The sequence below is a fragment of the Narcine bancroftii genome, chromosome 10 (assembly GCF_036971445.1).
Source record: "Narcine bancroftii isolate sNarBan1 chromosome 10, sNarBan1.hap1, whole genome shotgun sequence".
In the NCBI taxonomy this organism is placed as follows: Eukaryota; Metazoa; Chordata; class Chondrichthyes; order Torpediniformes; family Narcinidae; genus Narcine; species Narcine bancroftii.
In genome coordinates, this window is record NC_091478.1 from 5,821,639 (window position 1) to 5,844,886 (window position 23,248).

Here is a 23,248-nt window from a genome sequence, read left to right on the forward strand (position 1 = left end):
CCTGGTATGGAGGCGCCAACTGTCTGGACAAGAATAAAATTCCAGAGGTTTTTTAACTCAGCCTGTGATATCCAGGGCTGAATTAACATAGTAGCGAAATGCTACAAGCCCTGCATTTTAAAGGGCCCCTGCCATTTATGATAGTACTATGAATTATGATCTTAAACATTGTCATTTTCATCTTTGTGCAGTGACTATGAGATACCACACCGATAGTCTGTGTGAAGAACTCTGATTAAAGGTGATAATTGGCTAAAATCCCTTTAGCATCTGAGCGGACCACTTCGGGAATGCTCATGGAGATGGTTATATGTGGGAGCAATGGCTGTCCTCATTACACATAATCCCCCATGTAACTGGAACTGCTCTGCCAGTGTCAGTACCGGAGAAACACAGAGTGGTTCCAGCTGTGCTGAGGATTATGGGTAACGAAAACAGCCTTTGATCTCGCATTGAGCCAGCCACCGTAAGTGAGTTTTCTTTTAATGTAGGAGATTCTATATGGCGACGAATGTTCAAGTTTTGTCTCATTACCATACCGGTTACTTGGAAGACTCAGTGGTGAAAATATTTTTGCACCAAATAGGATAATGTGGAACAGAACAAGACTGAAAACCAATAACATGACACCTCCCAATACTTAGCAAAAAGAGACATTGCAGTTGGAGGCAAATTTGCAGACTGGTTATTCCAGGAGGTACATTATGATTACTTCATTATTAGCCACAATAATCTGCTTGGAAACATGAACAGCCTTTATCTTTTCCTACTGGGGTCAATAAGTTCAGGTCAGTCTCATGAAGAGTCCGTAGTGACTGTGACCAGGGAGCTCATCCGGAATCCAGATCGTTTAATCAATATGGCGCCTCAAAAATGCCAAGAGAATCAGTAGCAACAAAATAGAGCAACTCGGTTAAGGTGCTACAAAGCAGGCAGCAAGTGAGCCAATTTTAAAATGCAATGCAGTCCTTAGTTAATCTTAAGAAATCTTTCCATCGATTCCTGTCATTTAGTAGCACGTCCACAGAAGCATAGAAATGGCTAATTATTTAAACTCTTTCATTTGCTGTTTATTTACACAGTCGAAGCATAAAATCAAGAGAGAGAGTTGCCACACGCAATGACAATATCCATTTTTAAGATAAATATATTCAATGTAAGGATATCACTGGTATTAGTAAACATGTCGTATACTGGAAATTATGTTGCTTTAAAGGATTCTAATCTCCAGCTTCGTTTTACAGTATGAAATAGTAATGGCCCAAAATTGGTTCCTCCAACCTCGTCTTTGAGCTGCCGTCACACTTCCCCCTCACCGTGCATGCACCAGCCAATACAATTTAGAGCCCCTTTAAAATATATGCGATAGCCCTGCAATGCCTAATCCAGCACTGGCGACATCACAGGCCTCAGACTTCACTCCATTGAGGATACCTATATGAGGCCATTGTCTTATAAAAGCAGCCTCTATCCTCAAACACCCCCACCACCCAGGCCATGCCCTCTTCACTCTGATACCATCGGGAAAAAGTTACAGGAAACTAAAGATGAGCACTCAGCGGCACAAGGACGACTTCTTCCCCGTTCATAATGTTTGTCCTCATGACGCTGCTGCAACACAACAAATTTTGATAACTTATTCCCTCGATTATTGTGCTATTCCTTGTCATGCAACTCAAATGTGGTCATTTACATTCATTTATACAGTTGATGTCCAATAGACATCACCCTCCAATGTTTCACTGTTGTCTGCTGCTTCTTGCCATCTCAGATGCTGATCTCACTTCCATACCACGATCTGCTGAGTCAGAATACTCTCCAGTCAACTGATGTCATCCCTCATCAACAGTGCAACCTCCATACCTTTTCCCATTTTTCCTGTTCTTCCACCCTTGTGAAGTATCTGCAGTCAGGTATTGATTGATAAACTTCTAGCATTCAATATTATTTATCCAGGAAATGGATATACTGCACATACAAAATGAAGTTGGTTTTATTAAATGTTTCTTCCCTGTTTTGAACATAATTAAAAGTACAATCTGAGAAGGTGAGCACTGTTGACATCCTTTGGATGTCTGTAGAAGAAAGCAGTGTCAATCTGGACCTCCAGATCCAAAGGTTCTAAAAGAAATGGAAAAATGAAAATTTTCAAAACTGAGCTTGGTGAAAATATTCTTGTTACGATGAAGGGACTAGAGTTGTAAAACCAAGATTCATGAGACCATGGTCTACTTGTAAGCTTCAGAGGCTCAGACAGGCCAAGTTGTGAACTCACACTCAACCTGCAGAGAAAGGAAACCGATTGATCACTCTTACTTGTGGAAGTGTGATTGTTAAAATCATCACCTGACTTTGTTATGTTCAGCATGAGCTGAAGATGATTTTTGACACATTCTTGAGCATTGGAATCTGCAGTTTCAGCTGTCCAAGGACACAATGTTTTTATACTGTCATTTGGAATGTATGATTACTTTCTGGCAAAAGATAGTAAAGGGCAAGCCAGAAAGTGTTTCTAGGTGGATTCTTTGGCATTCATAAAGTTATTGCTTCAAATAGCTGCAGTCAACATTCTAAAAATTATGCACTTTGTTGAAGCAGAGCTGAATACATTAACAATGCAGCTTTTCTATTATAATATTCCTGTATTGTGAATCGGCTTATGGGGCATGTTGTTGGTTGAAGCTGACTTTTGATTGCTATGCTGGTATGACCACCATCAGAATCTTCATCTGCTCTCCCTTATCCGATATTCGCCCGGATTTTTCTCCCCTTCCCATTGTTTCCCCACCTGACTGCCTTACAATTTCCCTATGCCTGACACCCAGATTTCTCATTCTGATGCTGTGATCAGTTTCCATTTACTGGGTGCTTTCCATTTTAGTGACCTGATCGAGGATTGTCCTTTGGAAGGCAGAGTCATGATGCATTGACAAATTGCCCGGCATGTCCTGTAAGAGTAAATCAAAATGAAACACTGACTTTGAAAACTTGAAATAGAACAGAGAATGTTGAAAACACTCAGGAGGCTGGACAGAATCTGTGGTCCAGGACTCTTTCTCGGTTTCCTGTTCTTCATTTGTCAGATGCATCCTGATCTGTGCATTTTGTTTTCCAGTATTTTCAATTTTAGGAAACCATAAGAATAATAAATCATGGGTTTTCTTAAAATTCCATATAAGGGGCCTTCCAAATCCATTTTCTCGGGTGAACCTCTACCCAGTTTTCTTGGTTTGCCTAATTTCTAATCCAAATTAATTATCTGTACAAAATTATCTCTGAAAGGTTATATATTTCTTTGTGTGCATGGCTGAACACACATTATATAAATGCTATTGTTGATTTTGATGCAAAACCTCATAAAGGAATTAAATTAACTTGAGGATTCTGCGATATGTTCAGGGCAATACTTAGGGATAAAGCTTCTCATAAGTCATATAGTTGAGGATTACTCCATTTAACCTTTTAAGAATGAGTGTTCCAACTCTGACCATAATTACATTACAGATGGGGATCAATTAGGAAGGGATCTGTTTCTGTAATTACAAACAGAGCTCTATAACACATCTGTTTTGTGCTTTCTTTGCAAGCTAATGGATGTAACCCTGTTCTCACATTCTGACATGAAACTGTAATAAACATCTTTGACTAGGTCAAATCCAAGGATATTGCTTTTTAAACACTTATTCAAAGTAAAATATTACCAGGATGAGTTTTTTTTTTCCCAAGGAATCAAAATTTCAAATGTTTGCAATTCTAATTTGTCCCACACAATTAGCCACAATAATCCAACAAGAAGCCTCTTCCCAATCAGGATTCAATTTCCAGTACATTATAATAGGAGTCGGTATTATGTTGAGCAGACAACAAGTATAACCATTCATTCCACATTAATTTAACTTCTTTTCTCACAGCAAACCTCAATTAATTTCAGTTATTTGCTATGGAAAACTGCCATTGTTGGCAGGCTTGTGGATGAGACAAAGAGTTTGAGTTAATCCTGCTGAACCACAATCATGTCATTGCAATGGAGATACAATTATGAAGTATGGATACTGTGCAAGGTTGACAAAGCTAACAAATGTAACATTGCAGGGTGAAGGGGACCCCACATGAGACATCACATTTGTGTTCAGTCCAAAACACTGATAAATATGCTGGGAAAATTTTCTTGAACAATAGCATTCAAATGGATTGAATCTACTTAAACATATGTTGAGGGAGAAACAGCACATGTAATATTACTAAAATAATTCAAGCTTCCTGAAGGTGCCCTCAGTAATCTGAAACTTCACCTGATCTCAAAGGTGATGGACCAAAGAGGAAGGGTGGATTCAGGAAATGGGTAATTGCTTGTTCTTCATTAGTTTAATATGGTGTAAAATAACTCGCCTTTCCATTGGTCCCTCACAAGAAGGTGAGGTTATGTCATCTGAAAAGATGCATTGAACATTCTTCTTCTTCTTTGGCTTGGCTTCACGGATGAAGATTTATGGAGGGGCATTGTCCACGTCAGCTGCAGGCTCGTTTGTGGCTGACAAGTCCGATGCGGGACAGGCAGACACGGTTGCAGCGGTTGCAAGAGAAAATTGGTGGGTTGGGGTTGGGTGTTGGGTTTTTCCTCCTTTGTCTTTTGTCAGTGAGGTGGGCTCTGCAGTCTTCTTCAAAGGAGGTTGCTGCCTGCCGAACTGTGAGGCGCCAAGATGCACGGTTTGAGGTGAGATCAGTCCACTGGCGGTGGTCAATGGGGCAGGCACCAAGAGATTTTTTTAGGCAGTCCTTGTACCTCTTCTTTGGTGCACCTCTGTCACGGTGGCCAGTGGAGAGCTCGCCATAGAACACGATCTTGGGAAGGCGATGGTCCTCCATTCTGGAGATGTGACCTACCCAGCGCAGTTGGATCTTCAGCAGCGTGGATTCGATGCTGTCGGCCTCTGCCATCTCGAGTACTTCGATGTTAGGGATGAAGTCGCTCCAATGAATGTTGAGGATGGAGTGGAGGCAACGCTGGTGGAAGCGTTCTAGGAGCCGTAGGTGATGCCGGTAGAGGACCTATGATTCGGAGCCACACACTATTGAACATAGATAGAAATTAATACACCAACTCTGTCGAGTTGCCAACTGAGTGAATGGAGTGAGTCACGGATGTGAGGAAGGAACAGAGCAGAAGTGCACAGCTCTTGGGATCTGTGGAATAATATTAAAAGCCAGAGTCTGAATCTTTAAGCTCAAAGCAGATGGGGCAATTGGAGCAAAAAGTATATCATCTATTTAGCCTTCAGTGCACTAATCCTTGCCCAAAGATCTGGAGATGTCGCCAATGTTTCACCATTTTGGTGCTAAAATTCACAAGAGAAATGATTATGCTTAAGTCAAGGAATAATTTGAAAGTTAACCACTTCAACAAATAATACTTAATTTTCAACAAAATCAATCTGCAGATTTTATCAAATCCACAACACTGATCCTTTCCAGGGAATGCCAACGAAACTGATAATGTATGAAAATATGAAAATATTTTCAAGATAAATCTGTCATTGGTTTAATTTGGGGCCAAGGTCCAAATTATGTGTTGAAATGAGTTGAAGTCGAAACATTGTTGATTCTTTGAATGTTGTTGCTGGGTGACTTCTCATAGCCAATATGATATTGGAAGGAGCTTCAAGAGACACAAATGTTAGGAAGCCACGACTATTTTGCATAGACATGGAAAACAATAGGTAAACTTTCCATTTTCCAACTGTAGACTGGGTAAGCATGTCACGATGAGATGCCAAGGGCAATCCCTTGCTATAAATTTTTCTATTTTGCTTTTGATTCTATTATTTTCCATTTAATCCTATTTTATTGACAACAATAATAAGAAGGGGGAATATCCCTTTAGTTCTTGCTTTGCTGTGGCCCATACTATTCTGCACCAGTTAGTTATGGGAGGATATACTTCTCGGAGGTAAAGCACTTCACAATGTCGAGATGTTTATCTCTTGTCATCTGGTCAGGTGCCATTAAGAAGTGGTTCAGTTTTGTAGTCAGAGTCCAATAAGTAAATGTCTTTTATATGCTTTGCATTGCACAGTTAGATTGTTTCTGTTTCTTTCTTCATTTACATGTGTACATTATGTACAGTTATTTTGCACTACCAATAAGTGGTATTTCTGCTGTGCCCGCAGGAAAAAGAATCTCAGGGTTGTATGGCAACCATACAATGGTTGCCATTGTACTATGGCAACAAATCTGAAATCAGGAAAAGTAAAATTGTCACTGAAGCTGCAAAGCTTTTGAAAAAGGTTTAGTTCAACAAAAACATGGAATGGTTGAATATCACAATCTATCGTTTGAGGATCCAAACTTTTAATCTGAAAATAATCTTTAATAAAAGAAAACTAAGAGCATGAAATTATATATTTTACTATGCATAGAATTTCTGGTCAATAATAATCTCATTTCCCACAAGTATATATTTCTGGAAGCTGGTCTCCAGATGTGGGATAGCAATAAAGGGGAATACCTGGCTGGCTTCCTTGACAGAAATGTTAAGGTGCAGATGAAGGAATGAACTGAGGCTATGTTTTCACAGCTGGTGTATTAAAGTTGTAAGCTTTCCCACCAAAGATTGTGGGTGGCCTGCAGAATGTCTTCCTTGCCAGCATGCTGTCCATTCGTATTGTCTTTTGCTTTGTCTTTTTACTGATGAACTCATTTGTTAAAAGTGGTATTTTTGAGGAAATGGACGTTCATCCATCTGAGTGAGTTCCCTCTCCTGATCCCACAATAACCTTTCTTGGGGTTAATATTCCAATAATTAGATGATGGATCCTCTTGCAGCTTTTCCAATCGGAATCAAAACGCAACAGGAGAGAACGTATTACTTTTCAATTGCTGAATCGTGAACATTCTCTCATTCCAGGAAAAAGAAATCTCGTTTTAAAAGTATCAAAACTCAAGTGTTCTACAACCTTCTCTGACATATGTGTTGAAATTTTCAGTTGTGTGCTGGGGTTGGCTAGGACTTCAAAGTTACCCAATGTTTCTAAGCAACTGGGTACACATTTTTTAAATGTGACATTAATTTCAAACAGTGGAGTCTTAAGTATTTTGTGCTTTTCATTGATAAAAATTATGTAAAAGGTAATTCATGACATGATAGGGTAGCTTCATATTTTCAGCTTGACCCTTTGTGTGGAGGACGGATACACCCACGGTGGCTTCCAGCAACATCAATCAGTGCACACATTTGCACATTCGATCATTCACGCACCACTGAGAAACATTGCAGGCTTAATCCTAAGGTTCAGATCTTAATCGAAGAATTGTATCTTGTTCCAGTGTTTATTAATGACTTGTTGCTACTAAGGCAGCCCCCATACCTCTTTGGTAATGATCCTTCTTAAGATGAATTCCTGTTTCATGTTCCCACTTGGAGTGATTGTTCCTGCCAAGCTCCAGAATCTCTCTCACTCACTCTTGACCTGGAACCCCATTGATATTTACTTGAACCCCCCCACAATCTTCTTCCCGCTACTTGAATGTCTATCCTGATCTCATTCCCAATAAACCTCCATAACATTCTCTCTCTTCTTCTATCCTTCATAATTTGATCATGTCCCACATTGAGAACAGCTTCCACACTTACGCTACAAAATGCTATCTTCACATCCACTTTTTTTTTGTCCACAATTACTCCTGCTGGACTGTTTCTATTGGGCATGGCATGTCATGGTAGAAGCATAGTTTAATAGTGGTTGAACAAGTAAATCAGGGCCTCGTATAATGGACAGATCTCTATTACCTATTAAGAAGAATTCCATATAGGAAAACACTGACAAAATCAAATCCCATGAGGGATAAAACTCTACACCATTCATTGCCACGTAAATTATCATGGTGTTGATTAACTTTGTTTTATCAAGCTCCATCCAAGGTGAAAAATAACTCCCACAATTTATGTCAAGGATTATAATAACTTGTTGCTAAAATCACAAAATCAAGTCTAACTACATGTGAATTTTATTCTAAACTGCCTTTCAGTGGGACTCCATCTGTTTATAATCAATAGAAACATGAAACTGGGAGTGAAGAGCAGTCAGATTGATGAGGGAATGCTCCGTCCATACCCTTTCTATTTACAGCTTCAACTTTTACAGCTTGATGCATTCTCGAAGGAAACTTCAGATTGGTATTTTTCACTGCCTTTTTGTCAGGGACAAGTATTTTCCTTGAATTAAAAACTGCTTGAATATGTTTTCCTATCAACCAAATGTCCATGATAGATTTCCAAGAAAGCTCAATATGTTATAACTTTTCTAATCCAACTCCAACTTCTTAACAAGTCAGCTATGTACAGAATAATGAGATAACGTTTTTAACTTTCAGCCTATAACTGCCTCCCAGAGTTTAGAATTTTGCTGGTATCTGATTCATAATTTTGGAGATGGTAAACTGGTCATCTGTCCCATTCACCTAGAAATTCCATTGTATCAAATAAAGAGACCCTGAAAATTTAGCTGGGCATTTCTGGTTGAGGTTCACTCTTGAATCACTTCTGTGATTCCCACATCAGATTGCCCATTTTTGTCCCATTAGTGTAAGGCATTCAAAAGGCAACTGGGTCTTCACACATGTGTAAGATATTTGTAACTGTATTCCTTCACCCCTAATGACAATGATGTCTCTTCCATGACTTTTCCCCCACCCCCCCCCCCCACAACACCTCTGCTCCTCCAATATTCAGTCCAGCTCAAGTGACCACTAAACTGAGGGTAAGTGCTCAAAACTATGTGGTTAAATGAACTAACTTCAACCCACAGTGTAGGAATTTAATCTTGGTTGCAACTTTGTGCCAGGTGCTTAGTTTAGGAATTCACTTCCATTAATCTTTGTTTCACAGTTGCAAGAGGAACTTGAATTACTTCCTGGCTAGGGCAGAGGTTTTAGTTCTTAAACCATATACTGAACAAACTAAATCATAGCTAGTTTGTTTTCCTAGACCATCACTAATCACACGAGGAGGCCAAAGATGATTATTCCCCACATTTTCCTTTACCAACCTTTTGGTTGTTTTAAATCTGTTTCTTTTCCTCTCCTTGCAGAGTACAATGCTACTCATGGATAAAAATATTGTAACTTACAGCTGTGCCTGCTTTATCACCTCCATGAGATAGCCACAGTTCAGAGAAACAAGAGGTTCAGCTCTCCAGGTCCATATTGAGTATCATCTGCTATTTATATTAATTATCTTTCCTTTGGTCTCCATGCCTTGAGGATTACCATGGAATCTGAGGCAAAGTCTAAGTGCACCAGGGTTTTCAGGGTGAAGTGAACAAGCCCTGTCAAAGGGTGATGGATCACTTGTCTGAAGGTGGCAATCATTGCAAATGTCATTGATCAATTGAAATCAGATGGATTTTTATGAAACAAAGGTATGAAGGGATAGGAGGAAACAATGTTTATGTGTGGAGTTGGTCATGATCTCATGGAATGGGAGGACCAGCTCAGATAAATGGATTATTGATAATCCAATGTTCCTGTCCCAGTTTGTCTTAGTTTTCACCATTTTAGGAATACTCAAGCCGTAAATTTGGCATTCAAGTCCAATTCATTATGCAATGCTTTTGCAAAAACATCCTGAAAATACCCGTCCCACTCTATCTTTCTGAAAGTAAAATAAAGATATTGTGGTTAAAACAAATGAATTAACGTGCAAATTTCAGGCCATTCTACAGTTTCCAGTTGAAATCCATTGAAAATGAAAGCTTATTTACTCTGAGTACAGATGGCAATCACAATCAATGCGTTTTATATTTAAATCGCTTTCGAAACTTTCATTTTTGTGAAATAAGCAACTGCGTTAATACTTGTTCTTCAGCAAATAGACAATAAATGCTTACAGTAAGAGTAATTCCACTTCAAGCTGTAATATCTAAACCGTTACTAAGATGAGATGAATGATATACTTTTCCAATAGCTAGACTAAAAAATGGAATTTAAATGTTTATACTATTTCGGAGACTCTTGTGACTGTCAATTACATGTACACAAACTCATGCTTCCAGCGATCAGGAAGAATAACTCAAGCTGAAAGAGTGGACTTGGATTGCTTAAGTGCACTAGTACAACCTGCCAACTTGTAATTGACTTGTGCATAAATTATAAGAAGTCAAGAGTTTCTGAGAGTTAACGTCGATGATCAAAATGAATTTGCTTTTGCAAAGAAAAGTGCCAACAATTTGTATCATCAATCGCACTGTATTAGATTGTGGCACACTTTTCATACATAGCAAATGTGAAAAGAAAAATGAACATTGAAGAGCAGAAACAAGTACTAGTCCACCCAGACTGTTTAACCCTCAGGTCATTGTGTTTGTATTTCACTTATTGGATTGTTAATAGATTTTCTTCATTTGTGTGAGACATTGTGAATGATGTGCTGAGGCCTTCCCATTATTTCAACATTGGTGCCTGTGGCCCAACTTTAAGAAGATAGTGTTAAAAGCTGCTGGAGTTTCCACCTCTTGACAACATCCCAGCTGTAGAATAGCAATAGCAATCCTCTTGTGGCAGTTTTAATTATCGGCACTGGCGATACCATCAGTAAGTGCGTAATTACGTGTCAGTTTCCTGGCTGTTGGGTATGAAAAGTGGAACCAGTGAGATGATGATTGTTGAAACTGTAGACTCATATTTAAACAATTCAAAATGTGTAACTGGCAGTGTCGTTAAACAGAGAGAGTCTGACCCTGGCTGTCAGTTACTTTTCCTTTATGCAAATTTCTTCAGCTGTCTGTCAAAGTGTTACATGGCTTGAAATGGGACGGAACAGGAAGTGTAAAGCTTGGAGAGCAATACTGCCACTTCATTCAACTCCAACAGAGTGAGTTATATGGTCTGAATAATGACAGCTGCACTGATTTTTTTTTAAATTCTAAAACTCTATAGACTTCACAGGAAATTGCTTACTTCTGGGTGCACATAAATAAACCCACATTATTATGACAATATAATTTTATATACAGAATAATGCTCTGGAGACCCATCACTCAGATATTTGGCCCTACAGTCAAGATACTCTAAGAAGAGCGTCTCACAGAAAAAAATATTTATAGCCCTTGGATTCTATTTCTTGTGTAATTTTTCAGTTAGTTAGAACATGGCAAATTACATTGTTTTCAAAGTAATTTATTTCTACCTGAAGGTAAAAGTTTAACAATATATTAAAGTTGTTAAAAACTTTTTTCTATCATAAATTCATTTAAAATTCTCAATATTATTCTGGGATACCTACATCTATTTACATTGTGGTGTTTCCAGGTCCCATTGTGTAAACTTACATGTATATTAAAGTCTTTTAAATATGATATGTTGCATTTATGTACAATTCAATTGAACAAGTATTTGAAAAGCAAAAATGGTTCAATAATCAGTTTAAACTGGGCAACTACAAACCAAAAAAAAAAATTGGATTGTAATTATTTTGTTCAACATTAACATTTGATTCCTATACAGTACGAAAATGGAAAAAAAAGTCATGCATGTGGAATCCAGGCTTACATTTGAGGATGAATTCCAAACAACTAGAATTTTTTGAACCAAATGTTGCTAATCTATTCTGGATTATATTTATATTTGTTTCAACTGCTTCTGCTACTCAAGAAAATCCTCAAGTTTTTTTTTGTTTTCTTAAAAGGCAAGTCGATAGTCTGATTAAACCATGGAAGCTTAATATCTAACTGTTTTAATGCCATGAATTATTGATGCCACAATGAAGAAACATTAAGAAATGCGATTAGCCACATTCGCAATGTTTGCCTCTGTGCATTTATCTTGATATCTATTCTTGCTACTAAAATGTTGTGTTTGGGGCCTTGCATCAAGTGGTAGATTTTCACATTTGTCCAACTGTGTGAAATGGTGAATTATAGGCCACTTTTACTTTCCTCTCTGATTTTCTGTTGCCCATTAAAACTTCAGCAGGTAGTCATGATCCACTCTGGAATTTGCTGATAATTTTGTTGTACATTATCAACATTTGATGTTATTACTGGGTAAATATGACAGCAATTTCTGACATCCAACCACATGGAGTTAAATGTAGAAATTCAACAACTGCTGTCAGAGATATCTTGCTACATAACAGGCTGTGCTGTTGGAGTTTTCAGCAATTCTCTCGGCCCTGAAATCATTGTGTAATAGCAAGAACTTTGGGAACATGCCCTTAGGTTCTGCACAAAAGATAACTGAAAAATTATGACTTGTTACATTTAGATGTGTGGAGACATTGAATGTGAAATAAATGCTAATTAATGCAGCACCACCTCTCCAGCCCTGAAAAAAAATCTTATCAGTGTGGTGACTCACTCCCTCAAGCAAAATGAGAAGGTCAGACTATGGTCCATTCAACCAGGGCTTCACACTACCTCTGTCACAGTTCCCTTGGCTTCTGTAGTCCCCAGGACCAAATGAGATACTGATCTACCACCATGGTTATCCCCAAGATGGCAACACCATAAAGGTTTGTTATAGTTCCTACTGCCAAATAATTTTTGACTATTTCTTTTAGCCATTCATCAAAAATTAACATGAAAACAGATAAAATTGCATTTGTTTTAAAATAAGAAACATAATTGTATTGAAAATATATATTTAATGTAATTGAAAGGTTAATATGAATTGATCTAAAGGAAGAAGGCCCAGGTCTGTTAACATTTTCCATGCAGGTTGCTGGCCCTCTGGCAGTGAGTGGGTGAAAGCTGGACATCCCAGCCCAATGTAAAGACGAGGGTCCAAATGCAAAGTGCTTCAGACCCTGGGCTCCTCCAGACTGAAGAGGGAGGCCAGGTGAGCTGGCAATAGGTGGAAATGTAAACATTGGTCTGGTTATTATTCCTGTTCAGCCATTCATTCTCTCCAATCCTGCTGACCAACAGCTTTGATGGCCGGTGCTATGTATTAATCAGTGGTGGTGCAGACAGCCATAGATAGCAGGGGTCAGGGCAATTGCTTCCAATTTAAACTTGCTTTCTCTACCTGCCACTTAATTCTCCCGTAATCTTTGTTTGTCATTCCTCCCTTCACTTTTCCTATATCTATTGCATATTTTGTACTTTATGGTTCTTGCATAAGTCATTGTAGCATAATTCTGTCGAGGGGTTGCTATTCAGATGTCACCATCCGGGTGAAATCTGCACTTTCTTTGTAATAGAAAAGCCTATAGAAGTTTGTTCCCAAGACAAGCACTAGTCCCTCATTAGAAAAAGCAAAATCCATTTCCCATGGTGTTACCATGTAGTGATTTTAATATAACCGCGAGCATGTAATGATGAAGAAATTCCAAGTGAATTATGAATTGACCATTCATTGCTCCAACAATAGCCTCATAAAAATGGAACCTTACTCTTAATCTCCCCTTCAGGTTTATGAGATCACTGCATTTGCCGCAAAAACTGACAGCATACAACAGGAAGTTATCCCTGGCATTAACAATGTGAGCATTCTTTCAGTGTTGGAATAATTATTGATGAGTTTTTATCAGGTTCTCTGGCTCAGAAGATGAATTATTACAAGTCTCGACTTTCGCTCCTTCATGTCGTGATTTGTTGCTGGTGATTGTTAAATATTGTGGGCTGAATGGCCTGTACGATGCTGTAATGTTCTATAATTTATATCCCTCCCATTTTTTCACCTTCTCTCATAATCTGTTTTTCCCTCTTCTCTTTCTAGTCTAAATTGGAATTTAAGTTTATCCACTGGTAATCAATGTTTCATCGCAATTCTTGCTCTCTTTATTTTTAGATGTTTAATGTTATTGATTCAGTAGATACATATTCATTCATTACAGTTCCAGGTGTTCTCTTATCCTGTTGCTTTGTTTAATTTAACAAAGCAAAAAAAAAAAGAGCAATCCAACTAACCGGACAGGCCATGAGATGCCATGCTCCAGGAAATTCTGGTCCATTGTATGCAGTTAAGGTGCTCATTAGCAGGAATTTAAGGTGCAGCGCATTACACAAGGTATCTGAACAAAAATGTCATTCACGGCAGCAGAAATGTCAACTGCAGAGGAAATGATACATACGAAAAGCAAGAATCTGTATGGGTAAGGGGTGGGAGGTTATTAATTCAGGGCCTTTAAATGAGAAAGACTACGTACTTAGGCAATGCGCATAATAAGGATATTAAACCAACAAAGATGGTTTAAAATATGAATAAGTTCATTTTTGAAAGGGAAAGACCCCCTAGATCCTCCATATTCCTATAGAATTCAAGAATATTCCTGTATCATTGTAGATATGACATTAAAAGTTGTAATTGAGAATAAATTAGAAGACTGAAGAGTAATGGAGAGTACTGTATTGAAAATCTCTGAGGATCAATTTGTCACAGTAAATTATTATCCATGAAGGGCCATTTTTTGCAAACTTTAGAGGCCTCGCTTTGGATATTTGTTGTGGCACTACATATATAAAAATATATACATACGATATACATACTTAAATACATATTGAAACTTGATTATCAAAGCCATCTTAATCAAAGACAGTCAATCTATACAGGCTACATGTATAGCTATCTTTGCAGAATTGTCACTTTCTGGCTTTTATGCAGACAGAGGCAGGTACAATTCATCCAGCAGAACTATGCACGCACGTCTCACAAAGAAACTAATTATTCCTGATGCGCTACTTAAGAAATCATAGCCTTTGTTTCTCACACTTTGCTGTCACAGCGTTGCTTACTGTTCCCATTCTCAGCCAACAAATAATAGCCTGGATTTTTCAGTTGTAATGATGGCGAAACTGGCAGCATTCGCCATCATTACACGTGAAATTGACAGCAACGTCTGAAGTCCGCACATGCACAGCTAAACACGAAAATCCAGAAGTTGCTGTCAGTAATTCCAAGCTTGCCCCTGTGCTCTACTGTTTTGCAGCCTCCTTCAACAGCATCAGTGAATTGGCAAGAGCTTCAGTTATTTATGAACTTTCCTCGCTGTAAAATACCCTGAAAATATTATGCTGTGTTGCATGAAATGTAAGTGCATTTTTAATACCATTTTGATGTTCAGCTATCTCACTGGCTTTAACATATTTGATGTGTCTAGATTGTCATTCCATTATTTAAACATTGAAATGGTTTTCAAAATAATTTTTGTTTTTCTTAAACTTTTATGATACATTAGGTGCTAACTAATGTTTCACTTTTTACTTCACAATCCTGGAAATCTTTAAGATGTTGGTTAAAAGTTGTGCTTTTTGCTTCCTGATTTGATGCCCGTTACAGCCTTTCAATGTGTTGTAAACACGTGGCTATTGTTTCAGCTGTACTATTCGACAAAACCCATCTCCACTGGTCAAGGGTGGAAGGTTTATGTCAGGAGCAAGATCACTGGGCATTTGTCATTAACCTCCATTGTAATGCTATGTGCTTATTAAAGTTTTACACTTAGAAATATCTTTGGCAAGTCACAATTTCAAACTTTCTGAAAAATGTATGGATATTTGACTCTGAGAACCTGCATATTCCAAGATTACCTTTCTCTCATAAGAGAAGAAATAAGATGAGCTGTCTTCAATTACAAAAAAGAAGCAAAACCAATGTAATGGACCCATTCCTTTTCCAGTCATATGAAGACGAGAAGGAGGAGTAGTCACATGACCCATTAAGTCTTCTTTCATTCAATAACACCACGATCTTCAGCCTCCTCACCACATTCCTGCCCAAAGCATTAACTACGATGACCTTAATGACATGAGGCAGCTTTTGCAAAAGCTGTTTGTGGTTTGGGCTCTTGGTTTTCCCCTTTCCTTTCCTGTTGTTTAGAAATATTTGGATAGTTGAAGACTTTGTTTAGTATTTTCTTTAATCCTCTGTAGTTGGCTCACACTATGATTTTCTGCACAGAAGTTCACCCTTTTCATAGACTGATTCTTTCCTTTCCTCACTACCCAAGAGCAGCAGCTCCCCCACTCCAGTAAATGACAGAACAATTCAATCTGCGGCCTGGCCAAGAACCAACAAAACTCACAAATTGAGGCCAATCTAGTTCAAGTGTCAGTCAAGATTGGCATTTTGAGCTCCGGCCCACTGAAAGAGAGTCAGATCAGCTATTTTAATCTGAAACAAATTCCATATAAATCAGCCCGAGTCACATCCCCCAGAAAAGAATCAGGCTTGTGCAATAAGTTCCCATCAGCCCTTTCAGATCTGCACACTAATTTTGTCCTCTGGATGTGGATGTTTGATATTGCTTTTCCATGCAGAGATGTGGGATGATTTGAAAAACATACTGTGTGTACCTTTCTCATCTGGTTTTTATATTGGGAAATCAAATATGAATTTAAATAAATGTGTTGAGAGACTTATTAAGTGAAACTATATTTTATATAGATTTCTTAATTCTGCATCAGTGAAACATTATCAGCTGTAATATTGCTGACTGTAGCTTACCTGTAAAATATAATTTAAAGTTCCATATGTGTGTGTGTGTATGTAATTTTTTTCACAGATGTCACAAGTCACTTTTGGTTTTTTTTTTGTATGTGTTGATCTTAAAGTGTGGAGGCACTCGATCTGACATTTTAACACAAAGTATTTTAATCATTGTCTTGCAATGTCAGAGAAAGTAAACAGCTCACCAATAGAATATTAAGGTAAACTCCAGGGTAGTGTTTGCTGTGAACTTGTCCAGATTTTGTTGGTCAGCTAGCTGTGCAGTGAGTTAATTAAGACGAAGTAAAGCCATCTTTTCTCATTTTTTTTTCTCTACTGCATTGAATATGTTAGGCTAGTTTACATGCATTGATATTTCCTGAGCATTGACCTTTAAACTCTTATGCAGCCACAGCATTGTAATTGCTTTGAGAGCGAATGATCTAACTGAAGTCGCTGCCTAATCTTTTCAAGTTGCCTGTAGTGCATTCCACAGTAGGACAGTACTGTTACGGGCTCCTGAATTTCTTGCTTACCCGGCAATGGGAAAAGTCATTAAACATTAACAGTAATAGTATTTCCACTGTAATTAACTGTTAATTACTTCCACATGTTAATCGAGTTTGGGGGAAAGGATTTTTTGCTATTGTTACAGCTCCTAAAATAATTTCCATGTGATAATTTTCCAGGATATCAAAATTTGAATAATTATGCACTAATTAAGAAAGAGGGAAAGTAGGCCTGCTACAGGAGTTAAGACTGCATTAATTTTAATGTTTTTACAGCATTTTAATTGGTATAAGGGCAGTAAATTGAGAGCTGCTGCACAGCTCTAATAGGAATGGGGCTGCCTTGCAATATGCCTCTTATGTACTGAAGCCCAAGGTCAGCACAAGTTTGCAAAATCCCTCTGCTCTTCAGACGAAATGTATTGGTGGTGAAGCATGCATCTATCACTCTGACAAGCATTTAACTCTCCGAGAGCACATGCTCTCAGATCTTAAATTATTAATTGCATTAAATACATTTTCATATTGCAGACTGTTTGCTGTAAACTGCTCCCTGGTATGAAGTTATTTTCCCTATAGTTTGAAATTTCAGTCACCTTCTGCGTTTGAACTTAGCCGAGCTGGGTCGAGGGACTTTTATCAAACAGCGGAAGGCGTGTTCCTTTTTGCACGAGACCTGGTGATATACGGTACCTTTTTCTTCTGAAATATAAAACACTTACAGTGAGGAGAACACCTGCTGTTTAAGGGGAAAAAAAGATGGTAGAAAGTTAACAAAGACAAATTATATGAGCATTCGCCAAGGCATTTTTCACCCAACATTTTTTTTCTGTTCCAGTTTTACTGACACCATTGCATTAATTAGAAATTTAGGCAAATGACATAAGTGCTCTAATTTTTTATTTCTGCCAAGAGAACAATTAGTTGTAACAAATGGTCTGACCGCACAATGATTGTTGGAAATTTTTAAGCGACATTATTTCTGAAAAGTAAAAACAACTAGTGGTTGTTTTGCCCAGTTTTTTTTTAACCATGAGTGCTGTCAGCTTCAGCAGATGTCCTGTACCATTCTTTTCTCCATTGTCATGCCTCATTAAAGTATGCTGACTCTTCTAGATTCACATTTCCTTTAGGTAAATAGTTATTTACATGAACTGTGACATTTATCTTCGACGACAATTTCTAATTACTCACAGAACTGAGGGTGATATATTGAAGAAGGTTTCATCTGCAGAAAAATTAGTTTGATTTAAACTTGCCTTTTAAAATACATAAGATTTGCAAAGTGGACAATTAGGCACCTCTTAGTCGCATATGGTGCACGTTTAAAAATGTTTCCTGGAGTACTGACTCTGGAGAACAATCCCTGATGATGGAGTAGATAGGCTCTTTGCTCATATGGGCGGGGTGGGGGTGGGGGGGGTCCATTTTGTTGCCAAGGTTTGCCAGGATTGCACAGGCTTTAAGGCTGTTTGCAGTTCATCTTACACGTTTGGTGTAGTCTTATTAAAGTCAGAAATTAATTTGCTGATGTGACCTGCACGTTTCCTCACATCTGGATCTATGCCTCCTTATTCTGGAGGAAGCTCTATTTAAAAATACATATGTGGAAGTATGCATCAGTCTCCTTCTGCGATGTTACCAACTGATCAAGGGATTGTATTGTCTTATGAATGTATCCATCCAAAAACTGGTGGAAACCAGCCACACAATCCACCATAACTTAGGCCCTCATGTCACAAACAATTTCAAAAGTGCAGGAAAATGACCACAAAAAAAGTTACTCAAAAAGCATCACAATCCATGGCAGCTACCCTAGAGACCATTCCCCATCTAACTGATAGGTTTTTCATTTTGTAAACTTCTTTATCAAGACAAAAACGGCTCCTTTAGCTCCATGTCGAAGTGTAATCAATAGTAGGGCACTGACATGTCACTATTTCAGTAACCTGTCTCCTTACATCTCTGGTCTCTTCACCTTCTTACAGTATCTGAATAATGTCTTAGGCTGAAAATAAGCACATACAAATAATGCATTCATCCTTTAATGAATAAAAACAGTCTTTAATATTTGTCAGGCTTTGAGTATGCAAAAGAAATGAGGTCTTAGCAAACCCATCTGATATGATTAGAAAATTGTTTTTTTCCCCCAATACATAAATGCAGGAAAAAAAATAACATTTATTGACTCACCAGAGATTTATTGAATACAGGTTTTACAACCCACATAGGTTCTTTTTGTAGTCGAACAAAACAAAGAAAGGAACTGAGTGGATTCAATAGCTCTTGCCCTATAAATCTGCGTTGGCATAAAAAATGGTATTGCCTGCATTCTTATTTGTGAATGACTTTTCCCAATGTGGATTTGGTTACCTAGATTGGTTTGATTTGATACATTTGTGGCACAGCATGACATTGAATATGCATCATCTTTTAGACATTAATTGATGGCTAAGAATAGCAAATGGAAAGATTGTGATAACAACTGCCTAAATAAATAAAGTAAATTGTAATCTGCAGTTTTGAAAACCTTCCTGGTTATTTCTGGTATAACCTGGTTGGACGATAGTGAGTTAAAATATAGAGCTATAATATATGACTACCCATGTCAAGCTAGCTTCAGCCTGCAGCCTAAAAGGAATTCTGAGCACAGGATAAGTAGTATTTCATCAATAAAATCATAAAATAAAGACATTAAAATGAAAGAATGATTGAATGCTGCAGGACATTTGTACAATCACCCTTCAGTCATTGCTTATAATGGAGAAAATCTTAAAAACCATATACTCACTTTGTAAATTTGCTTATAAATAAAGTATTTCAGGACAAAGTCTGCTAATGGCATCCAATACACACTAAACTATCAAACACTTGTATACCAGTACAAGCCTAGCTTTCCTTTAATTTTAAATGTAAATCTAGTGTAAAACATTACCACAACAATGTCAATCTTATGTAAGGACAGAAATACTTTAGCCTTCCAACAAGATTACTCAAAATATTTAATTTGTGAATTTACCGCGAGAATAAGCATCTCATTCTTTCTCCTCAACCTCGCTGAATGCTTTGTGATTTTACAGATGCATTAGAGTATTTCATACTCACTTTCCTCTGTAATTTTATCTAATTAAATTTTTGAATGATCAGCTGAAATATGTGCATGTTTTAATGGTCATGTTATTTTTGATGCCTGTAGACTCAGCACTTTGCACTTAAATGTACAGATGCTATGCATTTACCTTGGTCAAGAAATATTTAAAATAATTACCCTAATGTATTTTCATGCAACTTGTTATCAGCCGCTAGTCACAAGACATTGTGAATCCTATTTCTGTAAAATTTTAAGATTTTTTTTATTTTTGTTGCCTATTTAACCACTGCTCCCTTATCAAGCTCCAAGCAGGTTTCTGACTGTGAGTGACCATACGCTGCAACCGTTTTACAAAAGCTGATCATGCTGGTGGACTAAACTTTCCTAGAATAATAACTTATTCCATTTCATGCCTAATTTTCATATTGAAAAGTTGTAATGGAACTGCCTAAAACAAGTACAGCCATTCCCTGACGTACATTCGAGTACTGTTCTGACCAACCGGTCAGATCTCGAAAAGGACGCAAGTCGGACATATGGCATGTAGCCCCCATGCTATCAGTCCCCACACTGATCCCACTGCCCCATGCTCTCCCAATAGCCCACTCTCAGTCCACACACTGATCCCACTGCCCCACACTCTCCCAATAGCCTGCTATCAGTCCCCACACAGATCCCGCTGCCCCGTGCTCTCCCAACAGTTCACTATCAGTCTGCACACTGATCCCATTGCCCTGTGCTCTCCCAATAGCCCACTCTCAGTCCACACACTGATCCTGCTGCCCCGTGCTCTCCCAACTGTCCACTATCAGTCTGCACACTGATCCCACTGCCCTGTGCTCTCCCAACAGTCCACTATCAGTCCCGATGCTGATCCCACTGCCCCGTGCTCTCCCGACAGCCACTATCAGTCCCCACACTGATCTCACTGCCCCACAGTCTCTTAGCAGAGTGTTGTCAGTCCACGCACTGATCCCACTGCCCCACACTCTCCCAATAGCCTGCTATCAGTCCCCACACAGATCCCGCTGCCCCGTGCTCTCCCAACAGTTCACTATCAGTCTGCACACTGATCCCATTGCCCCGTGCTCTCCCAATAGCCCACTCTCAGTCCACACACTGATCCTGCTGCCCCGTGCTCTCCCAACTGTCCACTATCAGTCTGCACACTGATCCCACTGCCCTGTGATCTCCCAACAGTCCACTATCAGTCCCGATGCTGATCCCACTGCCCCGTGCTCTCCCGACAGCCACTATCAGTCCCCACACTGATCTCACTGCCCCACAGTCTCTTAGCAGAGTGTTGTCAGTCCACGCACTGATCCCACTGCCCCGTGCTCTCCCGACAGCCCACTCTCAGTCCACACACTGATCCCGCTGCCCTGTGCTCTCCCAACAGTCCACTATCAGTCTGCACACTGATCCCACTGCCTCGTGCTCTCCCGACAGCCTGCTCTCAGTCCCCACACTGATCCCACTGCCCCGCGCTCTCCCGACAGAGTGCTGTCAGTCCCCACACTGATCCCACTGCCCTGTGCTCTCCCGACAACCCACTATCAGTCCGCACATTGATCCCACTGCCCTGTGCTCTCCCGACAGCCCGCTATCAGTCCCCACACTGATCCCACTGCCCCGTGCTCTCCCGACAGCCCGCTATCAGTCCCCACACTGATCCCACTGCCCCATGCTCTCCCGACAGCCCACTGTACCTGTACTCCATCCTTTTATCCTGAGAACTGAGATGCTTTGATGTACACAATGCCAGGATATCGTCTGAAGGTCACTATTGTACGTATGCAGCTGTTAGCACCGGTGGATGTACGACCAAGCGTAATTTTTATATTTATATATTTTCTTTATTTTAAATAATTTATAGTTTTTTTCAGTCATATGTATGAATGGTCATAAGTTGCATGGGTCATATATAGAGGCGAGGCTGTAATCGCAATGGGCCAAACTCTTAACCTTAACCTTAATAATGGATAGGAGATTTCAGAAGTGGTACATCAAATGTTCGACAACGTCTAAATCAAAGAGCAATAATGGGTTAGATCTGAATCATTGTGCTTTGAATGGCAGATTTTTTTCAATGTATTCAGCCTGTTCAAAAATAGACGGTTGGTTAAATTATGGGTATCCAATTACTATCTTCAGTTTTCACCAGACTTACCTTACCATGCATTTGAAAGATGCATACTAAACCATTTTAGTATTCTTAATTTTAACCAAAATAAGGGGTGCAGCGGGCAGGAGGACAGGTTTGGTGGGTAGGACTGATCCTGCCGTCCTCATGTTTCGTGGTGTGAACCTAGGTCAATACAGGTCTGTTTTAGAGATATTTTGCTTTGCATCCCAATAATATCTTCTCTTCCCATCCTAACCTTGATAAAGGTGACTTGCAAACAATACTTGCGTGAACCTGAATAATGAAGTATAGCCCAATGTGCTTGGGTTTATTTTTATGATCTAACCGGCAGGAATCAGTAGAGACCCACTAAAAGCAGCCACATAAATGTGAATTTTGCTGAAAATGAGACCAAATTGGTTTGATTTCAGCTTTGGTTTCTGAAACCCATCGCCACCACACATTGTGCACTAGCTGCCGCCTGATATAATATACGGGATCTTTCACAGGTTTCAGAAAATAAAAGTATTTAAAAACAGCATGAATTTCACCTTACTCAAATTATTTTGTACATAAATTTAAATACATGATTTTGAGAGCATTTTACTCCATTAAATGCAAGTTGATTTCATTGTTATGGCTGTGCTCATGTGCTGCAATGAGCTCCAAAAGGAGTCATTGGGACAGAGAACCAAGAAAGAGGGGACATGAGAGACACACAGAGGACACTGTAAAGTGAAGGCAAGGCAGCCAATGGAAGGCCATTTAAGAACCAGAATCTATTGTCATGAACAAGTAATGAAATTTGGTGATTTGTAGCACCATCACAGGGCAAACATTCATGTTATGAACCATCTTACAACAATAATATAAAAATAAAAATGACAGTAATATGCATGAAAAGTAAAGCATTGATTATTCCGGAATCTGATGGCAGTGGGTAAGAAGCTGTCCTTGTGCTGTTGAGTGCCCTCCTTAGGCTCTTGTACCTTTTCCCCGATGGTAGCAGAGTGAAGAGGCCGTTGCCTGGGTGGTGGGGTCTTTAAGGATAGAGGCTGCTTTTTTAAGACAGTGCCTCATGTGGATGTCCTCAATGAAGTG

General features: G+C 38.9%; 1 long non-coding RNA gene across 3 annotated transcripts in view; it reads left to right on the forward strand.

Moving 5' to 3' along the window:
- LOC138744100 (uncharacterized) overlaps window positions 1-23,248 on the forward strand; it is a 201,932-nt gene that overhangs the window by 122,184 nt on the left and 56,500 nt on the right. For 2 of the 3 annotated variants that reach the window (XR_011345284.1, XR_011345282.1), the window contains exons 4-5: window positions 13,406-13,477; window positions 14,924-15,024. This is a non-coding gene — a long non-coding RNA (uncharacterized lncRNA). The remainder of the gene's footprint in view (window positions 1-13,405; window positions 13,478-14,923; window positions 15,025-23,248) is intronic. The other variant, XR_011345283.1, reaches the window with a different exon arrangement.